This window comes from Arachis stenosperma, chromosome 7, assembly GCF_014773155.1.
Source record: "Arachis stenosperma cultivar V10309 chromosome 7, arast.V10309.gnm1.PFL2, whole genome shotgun sequence".
Classification (NCBI taxonomy): domain Eukaryota; kingdom Viridiplantae; phylum Streptophyta; class Magnoliopsida; order Fabales; family Fabaceae; genus Arachis; species Arachis stenosperma.
Genome location: NC_080383.1, coordinates 66,665,662 through 66,674,747, shown reverse-complemented (window position 1 = coordinate 66,674,747; position 9,086 = coordinate 66,665,662). Strand labels below are relative to the sequence as shown.

Genomic DNA, 9,086 nt, shown 5'->3' with positions numbered 1-9,086 from the left:
TTGAATCTTTTCATTCTCCTTTTTTCTGAGGTGGTGATTTCTGAAAAGTGTGTCGATAGTTTTCTGTCCCTATTATTTGCGGGTTCCTTTTTCACATTACTTTTTCGAGTACTACTGTGATTTTTTTAATCTCTTGGGTGTACTATGATCTCATATTGTCCATAAATGGCTTCGTTATCTTTCTGAAAATGGAACTATTTATGATAGGGAATGATTCTTGGTCATAGTTAATACTCGAAGATATAGTTATTTTTCTCTTGGATATTGTTGATAATCTTCCGACTTATAAATGTAGTAACGTAGCTATGTTTTCTTTTGTAGGTATATTTTCTTATGTCTCGTTTAGTAATTCTCAGCATGTCTTCTAAAGTACCTTCTTATTTACACTGGGTATATGTTACTGTTCTTTCTGCTGTTCCTATAGTTGACAATGAATACGTAGAAAAATTTCGTTTACAACATAGGATTGGTAGAACCCTAGAGGACGAGAGGAAGTATAAACTAGTGACTCCAGATCCTAAGGATAGAATTTGCTTTTCCCTACTTAGTAATTCGAAAAACCATTTCATATTCCTATATGAATGTTTGTTTACTAGGCTATGGGTGACACTTTCCTTTACCGATTTTGAAACCAAAATTCTCTGCACCTGTAGAGTTGCCCTTTCTCAAATCCACCTAAACTCGTGGGTTTTATGTAGGGGTGGAAATAGGCCAGGTCAGGTTAGGCTTTGCTCTTAACAGGCATGGCCTGTCATGTAGTTAATTGGCCTGAGCCTGGCCTGCAGCCTGCTATAGGCTTTTTTTTAAAGTTCTAAGCCTGACCTGTTATTCAGCCTGGCCTGGCCTGAAGCCTGTTAAAAGGCCTGATAATTTTTTTTACAAAAATAAAAATATTATTTTAAAAAATTAATTTTCAATAAGCATATTTATATTTATATGTAATATGTCATATTTAATATTTATAAGAATTTTTAAACTTTAATGTATTTAAAATATACAAAACTATATATAATTAAATATAATAAATTTAAAATATCTCATAATTTTATTAATAATAAAAAATTATTCATATATGTAATTATGTATTAACAGGCCCAAGCAGGCCTAACAAGCCAGTAAGACTAATTAGTGAGCCTGGGCTTACCCTATTAACATAATAAGGCTTTTATAAGAGCCTGAACCTGTGCCTATTTTATAACAGGCCAGGCTGCAGGCTCTTGGCAGGCCGCCTAGCCTTTTTCCACCCCTAGTTTTATGGAGGTTTATCAACTAATAAGTCGAGAGCTCGAGCTTCCCCTGTCCTCCAAGGTTTTCTTTTACCTTTTCCAACTTACCAATTCTTTTAGCTCTAAAAAACAACATTAAGTTTTCTTTTGAACTATTCAAGGTAGTAAAGTTTTCTATTTTTGATGATTCTTTTCATGATTTCAAGAACTATTTCTTTAAAGTTCGACCTGTAGAGGGTGTTTGACCTTTTTTCTTCAATGAGAGAGAATAGCCTATTTTTTGTTTGTATTGGGAGGAGGTCTCCAGCATTATTAAACCTTGAAGACTTAGATGAGTTGGAGGAATGTATAATAGCCTTATTTCAGGAATTGTGGGGCCGATCTCTTAATTTGTCAACTTCTTTGGTCATTGATGGTATGTGGATAGTTTTCTGGATCAAACTTCTGTTATTGTCTTCTAGCTTGGTGCTAGCTAGTTTAGAGAGGCATCAGCTCGGCAATTGAGTTCCCGAGATATATGCTTGGCCTCTACTTCTTGGAATTGGGTTAGCGGTTCTAGTGTTTTTTCTAAGTACCTCTTCATGTTAGGATCTTTAGCTTGGTAATCCCCATTTATTTGAGAAGTTATCACTTGGAAGTCATTAAACATTGTGACTTTTGATGCCTCGACCTCTTTGACTAGCCTCAAGCCTGCGAGCATGCCTTCGTATTTAGCTTGGTTATTAGAGGCTGAAAACTCAAATTTTAGTGAAAGCTCTATCCAAGTTCTGTCTTCATTCTCAAAAATGATTCTTGTCCCATTATCAGCTTTATTTGCTGAGCCGTTGGTGCGCGAAATTGTGATCACTACAACTTCGCACAACTAACCAGCAAGTGCACTGGGTCGTCCAAGTAATACCTTACGTGAGTAAGGGTCGATCCCACGGAGATTGTTGCTATTGAAGCAAGCTATGGTCATCTTGTAAATCTTAGTCAGGCAAACTCAAATGTATGATGGTGATAAACGAAAATGACATAAAAGATAAAGATAGTGATACTTATGTAATTCATTGGTAGGAACTTCAGATAAGCGCATGAAGATGCCTTCCCTTCCGTCTCTCTGCTTTCCTACTGCCTTCATCCAATCCTTCTTACTCCTTTCCATGGCAAGCTCATGTAGGGTTTCACCGTTGTCAATGGCTACCTCCCATCCTCTCATTGAAAACGATTGCATATGCTCTGGTCACAGCATAGCGGAATTCATCTGTCGGTTCTCAATCAGACCGGAATAGAATCCAATGATTCTTTTGGCGTCTGTCACTAACGCCCCGCCCTCAGGAGTTTGAAGCACGTCACAGTCATTCAGTCATTGAATCCTACTCAGAATACCACAGACAAGGTTAGACCTTCCGGATTCTCTTGAATGCTGCCATCAATTCTCGCCTATACCACGAAGACTCTGATCTCACGGAATGGCTGGCTCGTTTGTCAGGCGAGCACTCGGTTGTCAGGCGATCAACCATGCATCGTGCAATCAGGAATCCAAGAGATATTCACTAAGCCTCAGATGCGTATAGAACAAGAGTGGTTGTCAGTCACTTTGTTCATGAGTGAGAATGGTGATGGGCGTCAATCATCACCTTCATCATGTTGAAGAACAGGTGATATCTTGGACAAAGAACAAGCGGAATTGAATAGAAGAACAATAGTAATTGCATTAATACTCGAGGTACAGCAGAGCTCCACACCTTAATCTATGGTGTGTAGAAACTCCACCGTTGAAAATACATAAGCATAAGGTCTAGGCATGGCCGAATGGCCAGCCTCCCAATGATCTAAGATAGCATAAAACGAAGATAGCTACCAAAGTCCTCTAATACAATAGTAAAAGGTCCTACTTATAGATAACTAGTAGCCTAGGGTGTACAGAAGTGAGTAAATGACATAAAAATCCACTTCCGGGCCCACTTGGTGTGTGCTTGGGCTGAGCAATGAAGCAATTTCGTGTAGAGACTCTTCTTGGAGTTAAACGCCATCTTTTATGCCAGTTTGGGCGTTTAACTCCCATTTAGGTGCCAGTTCCGGCGTTTAACGCTGGAATTTCTTGAGGTGACTTTGAACGCCGGTTTGGGCCATCAAATCTTGGGCAAAGTATGGACTATCATATATTGCTGGAAAGCCCAGGATGTCTACTTTCCAACGCCGTTGAGAGCGCGCCAATTGGGCTTCTGCAGCTCCAGAAAATCCACTTCGAGTGCAGGGAGGTCAGAATCCAACAGCATCTGCAGTCCTTTTCAGTCTCTGGATCAGATTTTTGCTCAGAACCTTCAATTTCAGCCAGAAAATACCTGAAATCACAGAAAAACACACAAACTCATAGTAAAGTCCAGAAAAGTGAATTTTAACTAAAAACTAATAAAAATATAATAAAAACTCAACTAAAACTACCAAAAACATACTAAAAACAATGCCAAAAAGCGTACAAATTATCCGCTCATCACAACACCAAACTTAAATTGTTGCTTGTCCTCAAGCAACTGAAAATCAAATAAGATAAAAAGAAGAGAATATGCAATGAATTCCAAAAACATCTATGAAGATCAGTATTAATTAGATGAGCGGGGCTTTTAGCTTTTTGCCTCTGAACAGTTTTGGCATCTCACTCTATCCTTTGCAACTCAGAATGATTGGCTTCTTTAGGAACTCAGAATCCAGATAGTGTTAGTGATTCTCCTAGTTAAGTATGATGATTCTTGAACACAGCTACTTATTGAGTCTTGGCTGTGGCCCAAAGCACTCTGTCTTCCAGTATTACCACCGGATACATGCATGCCACAGACACATAATTGGGTGAACCTTTTCAGATTGTGACTTAGCTTTGCTAGAGTCCCCAATTAGAGGTGTTCAGGGTTCTTAAGCACACTCTTATTGCCTTGGATCACAACTTTATTCCTCCTCTTTTTTTTCTTTTCTTTCTTTCTATTTTTTTTCGTTTTTTTTTTCGTTTGCCTCTTTCTTTTTTTTTTGTATTCACAGCTTTTTCTTGCTTCAAGAATCATTTTTAATGATTTTTCAGATCCTCAGTAACATGTCTCCTTTTTCATCATTCTTTCAAGAGCCAACATTCATGAACCACAAATTCAAGATATATATGCACTGTTTAAGCATACATTCAGAGAACAAGAGTATTGCCACCACATCAAAATAATTAAACTGTTATAAAATTCAAAATTCATGCAATTCTTTCCTTTTCAATTTAAGCACGTTTTTTTTTATTCAAGAAAGGTGATGGATTCATAGGACATTCATAACTTTAAGGCATAGACACTAAGACACTAATGATCACAAGACACAAACATAGATAACATAAAGCACAAAATTCGAAAAACAGAAGAATAAAGAACAAGGAAATTAAAGAACGGGTCCACCTTAGTGATGGCGGCTCTTTCTTCCTCTTGAAGATCCTATGGAGTGCTTGAGCTCCTCAATGTCTCTTCCTTGTCTTTGTTGCTCCTCTCTCATGATTCTTTGATCTTCTCTAATTTCATGGAGGAGAATGGAGTGTTCTTGATGCTCCACCCTTAGTTGTCCCATGTTGGAACTCAATTCTCCTAGGGAGGTGTTTACTTGCTCCCAATAGTTTTGTGGAGGAAAGTGCATCCCTTGAGGCTTCTCAGGGATCTCTTGATGAGAGGGGTCTCTTGTGTGCTCCATCCTTTTCTTGGTAATGGGCTTATTCTCATCAATGGGGATGTCTCCCTCTATGTCAACTCCAACTGAATAACAGAGGTGACAAATGAGGTGAGGAAAGTCTAACCTTGCTAAGGTAGAGGTCTTATCCGCCACCTTGTAGAGTTCTTGGGCTATGACCTCATGAACTTCCACTTCTTCTCCAATCATGATGCTATGGATCATGATAGCCCGGTCTATGGTAACTTCGGACCGGTTGCTAGTGGGAATGATTGAGCGTTGGATGAACTCCAACCATCCTCTAGCCACGGGTTTGAGGTCATGCCTTCTCAGTTGAACCGGCTTGCCTCTTGAATCTTGCTTCCATTGTGCGCCCTCTTCACATATGATTGTGAGGACTTGGTCCAACCTTTGATCAAAGTTGACCCTTCTTGTGTAAGGATGTTCATCTCCTTGCATCATAGGCAAGTTGAACGCTACCCTCACTCTCTCAGGACTAAAATCCAAGTATTTCCCCCGAACCATAGTGAGATAATTCTTTGGATCCGGGTTCATACTTTGATCATGGTTCTTTGTGATTCATGCATTGGCATAGAACTCTTGAACCATCAAGATTCCGACTTGTTGAATGGGGTTGGTAAGTACTTCCCAACCTCTTCTTCGGATCTCATGGCGGATCTCCGGATATTCACCCTTTTTGAGTGAAAAGGGGACCTCGGGGATCACTTTCTTCAAGGCCACAACTTCATAGAAGTGGTCTTGATGCACCCTTGAGATGAATCTATCCATCTCCCATGACTCGGAGGTGGAAGCTTTTGCCTTCCCTTTCCTCTTTTTAGAGGTTTCTCCGGCCTTGGATGCCATAAATGGTTATGGAAAAACGAAAAAGCAACGCTTTTACCACACCAAACTTAAAATGTTTGCTCGTCCTCGAGCAAAAGAAGAAAGAAGAGAGTAGAAGAAGAAGAAATGAGGAAGAGGGAGATGGTGGTGTGTTCGGCTAAAGAGGGGGAAAAGTGATGTTTAGGTTGTGTGAAAATGATGTGTTGAAGAAGGGTATATATAGGAGAGAGGGGAGAAGGAAGTTCGGCCATTATGGGTGGGTTTGGGAGGGAAAGTGGTTTGAATTTGAAGGGTGAGGTTGGTGGGGTTTTATGAAGGATGGATGTGAGTGGTGAAGAGAAAGATGGGATTTGATAGGTGAAGGGTTTTTGGGGAAGAGGTGTTGAGGTGATTGGTGAATGGGGGAAGAAGAGAGAGAGTGGTGGTGGGGTCCTGTGGGGTCCACAGATCCTGTGGTGTCAAGGAAAAGTCATCCCTGCACCAAATAGCATCAAAATCCACGTTTTGAGCTATTTCTGGCGTTAAACGCCGGGCTGGTGCCCATTCCTGGCGTTTAACGCCAGGTTCTAGCCCTTTTCTGGCGTTTAACGCCAGTCTGGTGCCCCTTTCTGGCGTTAGACGCCCAGAATGGTGCCAGACTGGGCGTTAAACGCCCAACTGCTAGGCTTACTGGCGTTTAAACGCCAGCAGCTTCTTCCTCCAGGGTGTGCTGTTTTTCTTCCTGTTTTTCATTCTGTTTTTGCTTTTTTCATTGTTTTTGTGACTTCTTATGATCATCAACCTACAAAAAAAGATAAAATAACAAAAGAAAATAGTTAACTATAAAACATTGGGTTGCCTCCCAACAAGCGCTTCTTTAATGTCATTAGCTTGACAGAGGACTCTCATGGAGCCTCAGAAATGCTCAGAACCGTGTTGGAACCTCCCAACACCAAACTTAGAGTTTGAATGTGGGGGTTCAACACCAAACTTAGAGTTTGGTTGTGGCCTCCCAACACCAAACTTAGAGTTTGACTGTGGGGGCTCTGCTTGGCTCTGTTTTGAGGGAAGCTCTTCATGCTTCCTCTCCATGATGATAGAGGGATGTCCTTGGGCCTTAAACACCAAGGATTCTTCATTCACTTGAATGATCAACTCTCCTCTATCAACATCAATCACAGCCTTTGCTGTGGCTAGGAAGGGTCTGCCAAGGATGATGGATTCATCCATGCACTTCCCAGTCTCTAGGACTATGAAATCAGTAGGGATGTAATGGTCTTCAACTTTTACCAGAACATCCTCTACAAGTCCATGAGCTTGTTTTCTTGAGTTGTCTGCCATCTCTAGTGAGATTTTTGCAGCTTGCACCTCAAAGATCCCTAATTTCTCCATTACAGAGAGGGGCATGAGGTTTACACTTGACCCTAAGTCACACAAGGCCTTCTTGAAGGTCATGGTGCCTATGGTACAAGGTATAGAAAACTTCCCAGGATCCTGCCTCTTTTGAGGCAGTTTCTGCCTAGACAAGTCATCCAGTTCTTTGGTGAGCAAGGGAGGTTCATCTTCCCAAGTCTCATTTCCAAATAACTTGTCATTTAGCTTCATGATTGCTCCAAGATATTTAGCAATTTGCTCTTCAGTGACATACTCATCCTCTTCAGAGGAAGAATACTCATCAGAGCTCATGAAAGGCAGAAGTAAGTCCAATGGAATCTCTATGGTCTCATCTTGAGCCTCAGATTCCCATGGTTCCTTATTGGGGAACTCATTAGAGGTCAGTGGACGTCCAGTGAGGTCTTCCTCAGTGGCGTCCTCTGCCTCTTTTTCCTTCCAGAATTCGGCCATGTTGATGGCTTTGCACTCTCCCTTTGGATTTTCTTCTGTATTACTTGGGAGAGTACTAGGAGGGAGTTCGGTAACTTTCTTACTCAGCTGACCCACTTGTCCTTCCAAATTCTTAATGGAGGACCTTGTTTCATTCATGAAACTTTGAGTGGTCTTTATTAGATCAGAGACCATTGTTGCTAAGTCAGAGGTATTCTGCTTAGAACTCTCTGTCTGTTGCTGAAAAGATGATGGAAAAGGCTTGTTATTGCCAAGCCTGTTTCTTCCACCATTATTGTTATTGAAACCTTGTTGAGGTCTCTCTTGATTCTTCCATGAGAAATTTGGGTGATTTCTCCATGAAAAATTATAGGTGTTTCCATAGGGTTCTCCTAGGTAATTCACCTCTTCCATTGAAGGATTCTCAGGATCATAAGCTTCTTCCTCAGATGAAGCTTCCTTAGTACTGCCAGGTGCATTTTGCATTCCAGACAGACTTTGAGAAATCAAATTGACTTGTTGAGTCAATATCTTGTTCTGAGCCAGTATGGCATTCAGAGTGTCAATCTCAAGAACTCCTTTCTTCTGACTAGTCCCATTGTTCACAGGATTCCTTTCAGAAGTGTACATGAATTGGTTATTTGCAACCATTTCAATCAGCTCTTGAGCCTCTGTAGGCGTCTTCTTCAGATGAAGAGATCCTCTAGCAGAGCTATCCAAAGACATCTTGGATAGTTCAGAGAGACCATCATAGAAAATACCTATGATGCTCCATTCAGAAAGCATGTCTGAGGGACATCTTCTGATTAATTGTTTGTATCTTTCCCAAGCTTCATAGAGGGATTCTCCATCCTTCTGTCTGAAGGTTTGGACTTCCACTCTAAGCTTACTCCATCTTTGAGGTGGAAAGAACTTTGCCAAGAAGGCATTGACTAGCTTTTCCCAAGAGTCCAGGCTTTCTTTAGGTTGAGAATCCAACCATATTCTAGCTCTGTCTCTTACAGCAAAAGGGAATAGCATCAGTCTATAGACCTCAGGGTTAACCCCATTAGTCTTGACTGTGTCACAGATTTGCAAGAACTCAGCTAAAAACTGATGAGGATCTTCCATTGGAAGTCCATGGAACTTGCAATTCTGTTGCATTAGAGAAACTAATTGAGGCTTTAGCTCAAAGTTGTTTGCTCCAATGGCAGGGATAGAGATGCTTCTCCCATAGAAATCAGGAGTAGGTGCAGTAAAGTCACCCAGCACCTTCCTTGCATTGTTGGCATTGTTGTTGTTTTCGGCTGCCATGTGTTCTTCTTCTTTGAAGAATTCGGTCAGGTCCTCTAAAGAGAGTTGTGCCTTGGCTTCTCTTAGTTTTCACTTCAGGGTCCTTTCAGGTTCAGGGTCAGCTTCAACAAGAATGCCTTTGTCTCTGCTCCTGCTCATAAGAAAGAGAAGAGAACAAGAAAATGTGGAATCCTCTATGTCACAGTATAGAGATTCCTTGAAGTGTCAGAGGAAAAGAAAAATAGAAGAAAGAAGGAGAAGAAGAATTCGAAC

General features: G+C 40.9%; 1 non-coding gene across 1 annotated transcript; it reads left to right on the top strand.

Annotated features, from left to right (window-relative positions):
- Positions 1-8,321: 8,321 nt before the first annotated feature.
- LOC130942566 (small nucleolar RNA R71) lies at positions 8,322-8,429 on the top strand. Its single transcript, XR_009071134.1, has one exon. It is a non-coding gene; the product is annotated as a small nucleolar RNA R71 (small nucleolar RNA).
- Positions 8,430-9,086: the final 657 nt, after the last annotated feature.